The sequence below is a fragment of the Leopardus geoffroyi genome, chromosome C1 (genome assembly GCF_018350155.1).
Source record: "Leopardus geoffroyi isolate Oge1 chromosome C1, O.geoffroyi_Oge1_pat1.0, whole genome shotgun sequence".
Classification (NCBI taxonomy): Eukaryota; Metazoa; Chordata; class Mammalia; order Carnivora; family Felidae; genus Leopardus; species Leopardus geoffroyi.
This window is the reverse complement of record NC_059328.1, coordinates 30,711,299-30,722,558: the sequence shown is the minus strand read 5'-3', so window position 1 is coordinate 30,722,558 and position 11,260 is coordinate 30,711,299.

Below are 11,260 nucleotides of genomic sequence, written 5' to 3'. Positions count from 1 at the left end.
AAATGCCAGTGGCATTTCATGTAGTGAGCAGGCCTGAGATCAGTTCCATCCAGGTACCAGTGTCTCTCTGTAGACCTTCCCCCACATGAAGACCACCCTGAGGGGAGATTCTGCAGCCTGAACCCATCAGAAGGCACGCTTTTCCTGATAGTGCTCTTGGCTCAATGGACTCAGTGTTCCCATCTGGAACTACCAAGGGAGGGTGGAATGGGGTGGGAGGAAGAAGAGGAGATAAGAGAGGGTGTGAGATGGAGGAGGAAGGGCATGACTCAGACTCTTGCCTCAGCCTTCACATTTCTTTCCCCCTACTCCTCAGCGCCCTCCACAGCCCCCTTGACACGGGGCCAATACCTCTCCACCATTCTGTCCACCACCCTCATTTCTGCTGCCACTCGACTTCCCCTCTGCTGAGGTCCTGTCAAGACTCATCTCAAATACAACTTCCTCAACTAGGCTCTCTCAAAACCCAGGATATCATAAGGGATAGATCACTTTCTCCCTTGCATGCTATATAGGCCCATAGTTCTTTCTTCCATATCCCAAAGGAGAATCTCCCGCTTCATTTTGGGGTCCCCCAGCCCTAAGTGGATGTCAATAAATGTGCCTATAATTGAACAGTCAAATTCAGGGCTGTTAGGACTGGGCCAGCTGTTTGCAGCCAATGTCATTTCGGAACTGGTTGTAAAATATTTTGAATATCCCTCCTAAAAAGATCACCAAAGGATCACCCATCTGGGTAGGAAACCAAAGGCATGGGAGTCTTATGGCACATTAGTTATCTATTGCTTTGTAACAAATTATGCCAATTAACTTAGCAGATTAGAGCAACAAACAATTATTATCTCACGGTCTCTTTGGGGCCGGAATCTAGGATCAGCTTAGCTGGGTGGTTCTTGCTTAGAGTGTCTCAGGAGGTTGTGGTCATGCTGTTGGCTGGAACTGAAGTCACCTGAAGACTTGTCAAGGGCTGGACGATCTGCTTCCAAGGTGGATCACTCACATGGCTGTAGGCAGGTAGTCTTAGTTCCTTGCCATGGGATTGCCCAGGTGTCCTTATGATATAGCTATGGCTTCTTCCAGAGTAATCCAAGAGAGAGCAAGGCAAACTTACTTTAAAAGACTGTCTTTTAAGACCCAGCCTCAGGAGTGACATATCATCACTTCTACCATGTGCTATTGATCACCCAGACCAACCTGATACAGTGTGGGAGGGAACTACACAAGGGTGTCAACACCAGGAAGTGGAGATAATCGGGGGCCATCCTGGAGGTTGAGTCCCACATACCATTATACCCATCAGCCTGGTATAACTGGGGACCTCCAAGTTTATCTTAGCCATTTCATTGCCTCCAAGCAAGATTAGGCCCAACTGTACCTCCTTGATTCTCCAGCCTGAAGTTCTCCACCTTCCCAGCCGACCAGGGATAAGGAGAAATGTGACTCCTCATCCACTTCCTTCCTCACACCTCCCATCCAGCAGATTCCTTGAGGGGTCCTGAGGTCACCTACTTGGGAACGTCATGGAAATTTTGTGTTCTGAGATGTCTCCGTCTCATTGTGAAGTTTTTATAATGTCCATAAGGCCAGCAGTACCAGAGTTGTTTATCCTGGTTGTCGCTGATGGGCCATGTCTAAGGTGAGGGAAAGGGCAGGGTGCAGAGGGGTGGTGGGAGAGCTGGTGGTCCAACATCTCCACCTGCCCAGGCCTTGAGCAAACAGACTGAACTCTCTGGTGCCCTAACTGAATCCTCCACTTTCTGACAGGATCTTGGGCTGGATTTGGGAGCAAAATCCCTACAACATGGAAGAGGTGTGACTGTGCCTTGGAACAATGGGATGGAGAAATCAGGCACATAATTCTATCTCCTCTGTTGTGCCCTCACTTTTCAACCTGCAAAGCTGAAAGACCTGAGGGCTGAGACCTGAGAACTAACTGTTCTACTTCTTTGCCTTTCTTTCCTTTTCCTTATTGGTGGTCAGTTTTATTTGCCAGTAAGTCATTAAAATTTTTTTTTTATGAACAAGTAACTCGAGGAATAAATGACAAATTCACATCATAACAGTAAATATAATAGATTTTCTATGCACTTCATATAAATCAATTAATTTGATCTTCACAATAGCCTTATGAAGTAGGTACTATCTATTATCTTGTTTTACAAAGGAGGAGACTGAGATTCAGAGAGGTAAAGTAACTCACCCAGAGTCCATAGTCAGTAATTCACAGAGCTTGATTTAAACTCAAGTTGTCCGTATCTTAAGTGCTACTCTATACTAACTCTCTCCTGTATATTTTTAAGATGAAACACACACCAGAAAATTTGAGCTTTGGGGGTGCCTGGGTGACTCAGTTGGTTAAATGTCTGACTCTTGATCTCGGATCAGGTCATGACCTCGCGGTTTGTGGGACAGAGCCCCACATCAGGCTCTGTATGACAGCGTGGAGCCTGGTTGGGATTCTCTCTCTCTCCCTCTCTCTCTGCCCTCCCCTGCTCGTGCTGTTTCTCTCTCTCAAAAATAAATAAACATTTAAAAAATGTTTTGAGCTTTCATTGTTAGTTTGAGCTATGTCCCCTTGAACCTCAGAGATCGTACAAATAATATTCTGCCACTTGGATTACTCCAAGGGGAAAGTTTGAGGAGTGGCCTTTAATGGGCACCTGTGTAAGAAGAAGAGCCATCTTTACAGAGATAAAAATACTTGTTCCTTTTGCCCGACTGTTTTGGATCTGGGCAGGGGAAGCATGAGTGAGATATTCTCCTCCACATCTTGCAAGGGTGAAAGCCAAGTGTTAGAGAGGAGAAGGAACTTGTCTGAGGACACACACTAGTAGTTGCGGAAAGGACATTTCATGCCAGGCCGTTGCTCTAGATTCAGTGCTATTCCCTTTGAAACACCATGTTTTCACCTGACTTCCTCTGAATCGTCATTCTTTCATTCCTCTGGCAAAGCATCCCCTGGAAGCCCTGCGAAGATCCAAGTGGTTTAAAGCTCACCCCCATGTTAGGACAGTGCAGCCACATCCCAGGAGTGTGAACTTGTCACCTGCTTGCTGGGCTGGGTGACCTTGCAAAGCACGGACCCTCTGCAGCTGCCAGGAGGGTACATCACTCGTTTGTGCCTTCAAGAGAAGCGGCGGCAAGGGCTGTCATTAGCGAACAGTCTCCAGCGGCTGTAACTTCAGATCCACTGTGACTTTCAGGAAGTAGACAGCATGGTCTCCCGGGACTGCCCTCAGTCAGTGACTGGGCACAATGGAGAAACTAGAGTCGGGCTATTTCTGCTGGCTGTGGGACTCCCCTAATGGGGAATCTCTACCCCAGGACTGACCAAGACCTTGTCAGAGCTGTACTGAAGTGTGAGGCTCTTCCTACCCAGTCCTCCTTCCTGTTCCCTGTCTTTCACAGGTGTCAGGCTCAAAAGGATCTTCCTACTCATCCCTGCTCCCACCCTTTATCCTTACAAGTGGTTTCCCTAATGAGTCTCTTGCACCTCTAATTCACCTTAGGGTATTTCTCCTAGAAGACCTGAACTGACACACCCTCTCTGGGCCCTAGGGCCCACACCCATCTACCCCCAGGATGGCTTGTGCCAGATGATCTTAAAATTCTCCATCATCACTAACGGTGCAAATAGAGTGAGGTTTCCTTGTCAATACCAGGGAGCATGGTGGAATCCAATTCAAACCAATGGGGCCCTGCCTTGACCCCATTATCACTTCTCAGCCCTAACCTCCAGGAGGGAGTTAGGGGTGGGAAAAGGGCCTAAGAGCCTTAGACTAGGGTTGGAGCCCTGAATTCTAATCTACTCTTTACTACCAATTTCTCTTCTCTGGGCTTCAATTTTCCCCATCTCTACAGTAGGATTTTGACTTGGCTGACCTGGGTAGGGGAAGGGAAACTGTGGCTGTTTTCTGGGTTTAAGAAATGCTTTGGCAGCTGGTAAGGACTATGCTACTCCCTCTTCCTGTTAAGACCAGACCAGTGGGGATATGTGGGGAGCTCTACCTGGTAGCATCTGGGTGAAGGCCACGCATACAGCCATGTCCTGATTATGTTCTGACACCCGCATGTCGTGGGTGCTGTGCCTAGGCTCCTGAGAGTGGCCATCAGCCCCAGAAAGGACAGCTTCCTGAAGGCCACAGTCAGGGGAAGTAAACAGACAGCAGTACAGGAAGATCAGGCTACCACAGAGGGCACCAAAGAAGTACAAAGGGGCAGTAGCAGTGCCCAAGGGAGGCTGGACAGGCTTCTTGGAGACGGACTCAAGTGCTGGGTTCTGAAGGCTGAGTGGGAATTTTCCAGATAAAGAGAAAGTCTTTCAAGATGGACAGAATACAGACTCAGAAGTATGAACCTATATTATATGTCCTAAAACATATGAAAAATGGCAGGAGTGGGGTAGAGGTCAGGGAAGCGATGAGAGGGTGAGCTGTGCCTAGAGCATGAAGGGCATCCCCCAAGGGTCAAGATTTTATAGCCTTCATATTACATTTAGGAAGGTAGCTGCTAGTCTTGTTTCTGTTTTGCAGATGAGGAAACTGAGGCCCCAGAGATGGCAGGGGGCTCTGAGAGGAATGTACTGAGCAGTGTCGGGACCCAGTCAGGCTTGGGAGCAAGAGGTCAAGTCACCCCTTCATTTTTGGGTGGACTCTCCCCTGTTTCCACTCTTCACAGCCATCTGACTTCAGGGAGCAAAGTGTCCTCAGTCCACCCCCCTCCCCTCCACTCCCAGCGTCCTTGTCCTGCTGACATCATGCACACATGGAAGAGAAATTCGCAGAGATTCCAGAGGCCAGAGTGTGGGAACCAGGACAGATGCCGCTGGCGCTGCCCCAGGGCTGAGACTCCTCTGGAGCCTCAGGCGCTGCCCAGGGGGCTCTGGAATGTGTCTGAGGCCTCTGGCTTCCTCCATTGCGGGCCACCCCCCAGGGTCTGGAAAAGCAAGGGAGGCTCTGATCACCCAGGCCGCCATTCTGGTCCTTGGCAGTCTCGGGGAGGGGGAGGCGGGGGGCAGAGGTAGTGCTGCCTACACACAGGGGCAGGGAGGATACAGGCACCAGGACAGCTAAACCAGCCCAGCCAGTCTGCCCTCAGGGACCCCCAAGCTGGGACCACTGGATCCCTGTAGATGGAGCATGGACTCTGCAGCCCGGGGACAGAGAAGGGGTCCAAACCAATACTGTCCACCACCTTCCCTGGAGGAGATCAGGACTCTGTGTATGTGTGTGTGTGTGTGTGTGTGGTGTAGATGGATGAACAGACACAGACAGATGGTCCCACCCCACCCCCGCTTGGCCCCAGGGGTAGCTGCGCACTGCCTGTTCCGCACATGTGGCTCTCAGCAGCTGCACATTCCGTCAGCGACCAGCTGTGGCAGCAGCTGTGGAGGTGGGGAGTGAGCACTGATAGGTCCCAGGGGAGCAGGGGAGGAGGGCAAGGGGAGGACAGGAAGGGCCGGGGACGAGCAGGGGTCAGGGAGGGGGTGAGGCAAAGAGGCTCAGATGGTTCTCAGGATGGAACAGCAAGCAGGAAAGTGCTGATGGGGATGCTTGACATCTGGGCTGGGAGCCCTGTGGAAGTGGTCCTTGGCACAGAGAGCCTGGGGGAGGCCCTGGGCAGGCCCAGCACACCATCCCTCTAGATCTTGGCACATTGGTGGACCAACACGAGTATAAGGAACAAGACTCCGGGTAGTTGGGTACATGGGTACAAAGCTCTGAAAAAAATGTCTGCATTAGAGATATAAATTTGGGAACCAAATTTGGCTTAAAGGAGGTAAAGCCATGAAAGCAGATGAAGCTCCCAGAGAGAAAATGTATGGAGACAAAGGCTTATCCCAAATGCTAACATTTCCAAGTTTTCACCCTAAACACCAGGTATTTTATGCATCTTACCTCGTTTTATCCTCACAACAAGCCTAAGGAGTGGGCAGCTGTGTTATCATCCCATTTTACAGATAAGAAAACCAAGGCACAGGAAGGCCTCTAATATCCAGGCTCACCTGCTGCCTCACCGTGAGGCCCTCCAGATGTTTCTGCCCCTCTGTGGGTCTCAGCGTCCCCAGACACAAGTGGAGGGGTGAGGGAAGACTGAGTGGCACCCGGGTGCTCCAGCCCTCCCTCCTTGGCATCTCCCCCCAGACCCTGGCTCCGGGTTGTGCCCACTGTGACTCTACTGTTTCCCAAGAGGCCAGGTACCACCTCCTCCACAGAGAAGTAGAGGACTTCAGGAGTCCCCCAGCTGACCTCCCCATCGCTCCCACTCCGCCAATACTTACCAAACACCTACCAAGTGCCAGACATTGCTAGGCACAGGGGAGCTGACCGTGAGCAAACCTGACCTGCGTCCTGCCCTTGTGTCCCAGAGACTGACGAAAATTACTGCACCGCTGGGCACCTATGTGGCTCAGTTGGTTAAGCGTCCAACCCTCGGTTTCGGCTCAGGTCATGACCTCACGGTTTGGGAGTTTGAGCCCCACGTCGAACTTGAGATTCTCTCTCCCCCTCTCTCCCTGCCCCTCCCCCCTCAAAGTAAATAAAAAAGCTGAAAAAGAAATTTCCGCACAACTAGTAACTCCCAACCGCTGCCCTGAGCATCTCTGCACCAGCCATCCACCCCCCAGATACCGCTACCACCCAACAGTCAGAGGCTCGGTGCCAGACCCAGCAGAGGTCTCATGCAACCTAACTCTCTGGAGCTCTGGCCATGTCCATTCAGGAATCTGAATACCAGCCCCAAGAGGAGACGGGAGTGACCTAGGGTGGGGGCCGGACATTGGAGAAGTATCACGAGAGCTGATACCTGCCTCTGGAAATCTCCCGGCTTACTCAGCTCTGGGGTAGGGAGGACAGGGTAAGTGGGGAGAGCAGAGGTCCCGCCTCTGCCTCCCTCCCTTTGCACTGAGGCTCCCCGGGGCTCACCCTTCTGCCTATTCTTGACTCCCCTCCATCAGCGAGCAAATTCCTCCTAAGGCCCTGTTGGGCTCTCTCATGGACCTGCCTCTTCTTCAAAACTGCTTTTGCATCCCACAGACACTTCCCAATCCACGGATCTGGCCACTGCCTTGACCCACCCATTCATGCCAGGGCCTCTGTGACCTTGTGACTGCACATCTTCCTCTTTGAGTCCCTGGACTGGTGACCCAGAGCTTGTTCTTGGTCTTCTCTGGTCTTGGCCCCTGGCACTCCATTCTTTTCTGATTTTCCTCCTTCTTCCCAGAGTTTCCCTTCCCAGACTTCCCAGCGTTCCCAGAGTTCCCTGCTGCTCCCCAGGGTTCTATCCCAGGTCTCCTCCCTCTTGCTCTGCACTAGCTGCCCTGGGTATCTCCTGTACCCCCATGGTTTCCAGTCTGCTAGTCTCCAGTCTACTCCAGGCCAGGCCTCTTTCCAGGTTCTCCTACCAGTATTCCATGGGTCTCACAAACAGTATGGCCACACTGAACTTCTCACCTTCTCCTGTGTTCCCATTGGTGCCTGTCACCTTTACTCACTCAGTCACCCAGACAACGATCCAGCATCACTTGGATTTGTTCCTTCTTCTTCCACCTTGAAACCAGTCCCTACTGCCTGGCCTGATGCAGGAGTCTCCTGCTTGGTTTCCCCCACTCTGATGCAGGATGCAGTGGTTACCAGCTGGTGCCAGCCTACCTCGGTAAGATCCCAGCTCGACCGCTTACTGGCTGTGTGATCTCGGGGAAGTTATTTAACTTCCCTATGTCTCAAAAAAGCGGGATTATAATAGAGAGTCGCAGTAACCTCTAAGACTGTTGTGAGGTGTAAACGAGTTCATAGATGTCAAAATACTTGGTACGATGCTTGGAATACGGTAAATGCAATAGAATTGTGTTATCAACACCATCATTACTTCATTTATTTCTTTTATAACTATTTTAGAATGCCCACTATGAGCTGGGCACTTTCCTAGGTATTAAGGGACGTAGTCATGAACAACGAAAATGATCCCCACCCCCGGGAACTCCATTGTCAAGCTGGAAGCCTTTTCATAAAAGTCCTTGCTACTGGATCCATACTCTACTCTTTCCCATCTTAAAACAAAACAAAAGCAGAAGCAAACACACCCTGGATTCTACATCACCCTCCAGCTATTGTCCTAGCTTACTCTGCCATCACAGACAAGCTTCTCAAATGAGTTTATTCTGCCATCCAGTATTTATTTATTGTACATCTACTACATGCCAGACACTGTGCTGGATGCTGGAGAGTCAGCAGTGAACGAAAGGGACAAATCTCTACCCTCAATGAGTTTATCTTCTGGTTGGGGACACGGACAATTAACAAATATATCAGGGCACCTGGCTGGCTCCGTCAGTATAGCATGTGACTCTTGATCTTGGGGTTGTGAGTTCAAGCCCTACACTGGGTGTAGGGATCACTTAAATATATCAACATACATAATATAATGGCAGTGACATTAATAGATGCTGCAAAGTAAGATGAAGTGAGGGAGGGGACACAGAGTGACTAGGGGATTGGTGGCTATTTTAGATAGGAGGTCAGGAGGATCCTCTGTGAGGATGTCAGGTTTGAGTAAAGTCCTGAACAAAGTGAGGTAATCTAAGAAGATCTGGAGGAAGAGGGTTCCAGGTAGAGGGAACAACAAACGTAAAGCCATGTGGTAGCAACAAACCTGAAATCTTGGTGGAGCATCAAGAAGGTTCTAGTAGCTGAGTGAGCAAGGCAAGGGCAGGGGCCAGAGCTTAGGATGACCATACACATCTGCATGCCTTGGGCTGTCCCGGCATAGTTATTACTATTGCCTCCTTTCACTCTCAAGGGTGCCCTAGGTTTAGATGCTAAATTATATAGTCACCCTATGTAGAGGCCATGGTAAGCAGTTGGCATTTATTCTGAATGTGATGGCAAACCTATGGATGGTTCTCAGCAGGGAGTGACGTGACTTGACTGACATTTTAAAGGATCATGACGAAGTACTTGAAACACTCTTTTGGCTGCTGTAACACCCCCCTTGGCTCTCCTCCACCTCCTTGGCTGTTCCTTCCCAGTCTCCTTTGGCAGCTCTTCCTCTTCCACTCAAAGCCCAAATGTTGGACTTTCTTTAGACCAGTGGTCTCAGCCAGCAGTGGTTTCTCCTCTAGGGGACATTTTGTACTATCTAGGGACATTTTTAAGTGGTGTAGGTACTACTGGCATTTAGTGAGTAGAGGCCAGAGATGTTACTAAACATCCTGCAATGCACAGAACAAACTCCCCGCCCCCCCCAATAGTTTTCCAATGCCAAACGTGCCAAGGTCAAGTAACCCTGCACTAGATTAGCACTGCCCAATAGAAATATAATGAGAGTTGCATATGCAACATTTTTTCTAGTAGCCAATTTAAAAAAAAAAGAAAAAGAAGCGAAGTTAATTTTAATATTTTATTTAATCCAATATATATATATATATTATCATTTTAACATGTGAGTCAATATTAAAGATATCAATGAGATTTTTTTTTTTTTTTAATTCTCAAGTTAGTTCACATACAGTGTAGTCTTGGCTTCAGGAGTAGAACCCTGAAGTGATTCTCCCTTAAGTATGACACCCGGTGCTCATCCTGAAAATTGCCCTCCTTAATGCCTCCTTAACCCACTCCCATCAACCCTCAGTTTGTTCTCTGTATTTAATTTTTTTTAATGTTTTTATTTATTTTTGAGAGAGAGAGAGAGAGAGAGAGAGAGAGAAAGAGAGACAGAGCGTGAGCGGGGGAGGGGGCAGAAAGAGAGGGAAACACAGAATCCGAAGCAGGCTCCAGGCTCCGAGCTGTCAGCACAGAGCCCAACCCGGGGCTTGAACCCACAGACCAGACCGTGAGATCATGACCTGAACTGAAGTCGGTTGGACGCTTAACCGACTGAGCCACCCAGGCACCCCTGTTCTCTGCATTTAAGAGTCTTTTATGGTTTGCCTCCCTCTCTAAAGAGATCAATGGGATTTCTTTCCTTCTTTCCCTTCTACCTTCCTTCCTTTCTTTTCTCTCTCTTTCAATTCTGGTGTGTACTTCACACTTACTACACATAGTCATTTAGACCAGCCACATTGCAAGTGCTTAGTAGCCACATGTGTCTCGTGGCTATTATATTGATGGCATAACTCTAGACTCAGTACCAGAATACAGAGCCTGATGTTTAAGAGCTATACAAGGGAATAAAGCCTAATGGTTTGGTTCTGGAACCCAATTCTCTTGTTGAATTCCAGTCCTTCCATTTACTTCTGGTCCTCTCAGTGGTTCTCATTTGTAAAGTGGGGATGATAACAATATTACTACTTTATAGAGCTGTCCAGAATGAAATGAGTTAGTACTTACAAAACAGTTTCAGGTGTTGTAAGTAGCTCCCTGTTAACTGTTTCGCTCTATCTCCACCCACACTTTCTCTCTGGGTAATCCGTCCACTCCTGTAGCTTTTATGTGCCACCTATTACATGATGACTTCCAGATTTAAGTATCCAGCTTAGACCTCTTTTCTGAGCTCCAGACCCCCTCTTTAACTGTGCATCCCATTTTGAGGACCTGGGGCATCTCCCATGAACATGCCCTCAACAGAGCCCTTGACCTTCCCCTGTAAATCTGCTCCACTGCCAGGCCTTGCAATCTGAGTCATTTCACAGGGCAGCTATCTGGTGGCATCTTTGATTTCTGCCTTTCCAGGGAATGCATAGTGGTGCATGGATTGTGCAACTTCTGTGTCGGTTGAGATTTCCACCCCACTAGTATATGTCCACAGAAGGCATGTGAGTGCTTGAGGGCACCTGGAATAAGAGACCAGAGGTGTGGCTGGGGTGACCACCAGGGCCTCCTAAAGAAGAGGAAACACAGGCTGCAGGTGCAAACTGCTCCTGCTACCCGTGTATCAGAGTGTGTACGCGTTTGTGTACTTGGCCACGTGGTTGTGTCTGTGAACGTGTGTGGAAGGGGGCACAGGAATGTTATTTCACACTACCCTAACCAAGTGTCCCCAAGCAGGTTTTACTGTGGGGGTGAAAGCAGAGTTATTCTCAAATGAACAATCCTATTCTCCCAAGTGAAGGGGTGGCTTCCTCTGTGTCCTTGTGGGCAGGTCAAGGGGAGAGACCTCTGGTGTCTGACCCACCACATCAAGACCTTCCCATCTCCTCCTCCCTGCTCTTGAGGAGACCCAGGAAGGGAGGCTGGAGAGTACCTCCCCACCCCCCTTTTTGAGGCCCTGCCACAGCTTGGAGAATGAGCCCTCTCCTGGCACTCTTGGTCTCCCAGGCCAGTAA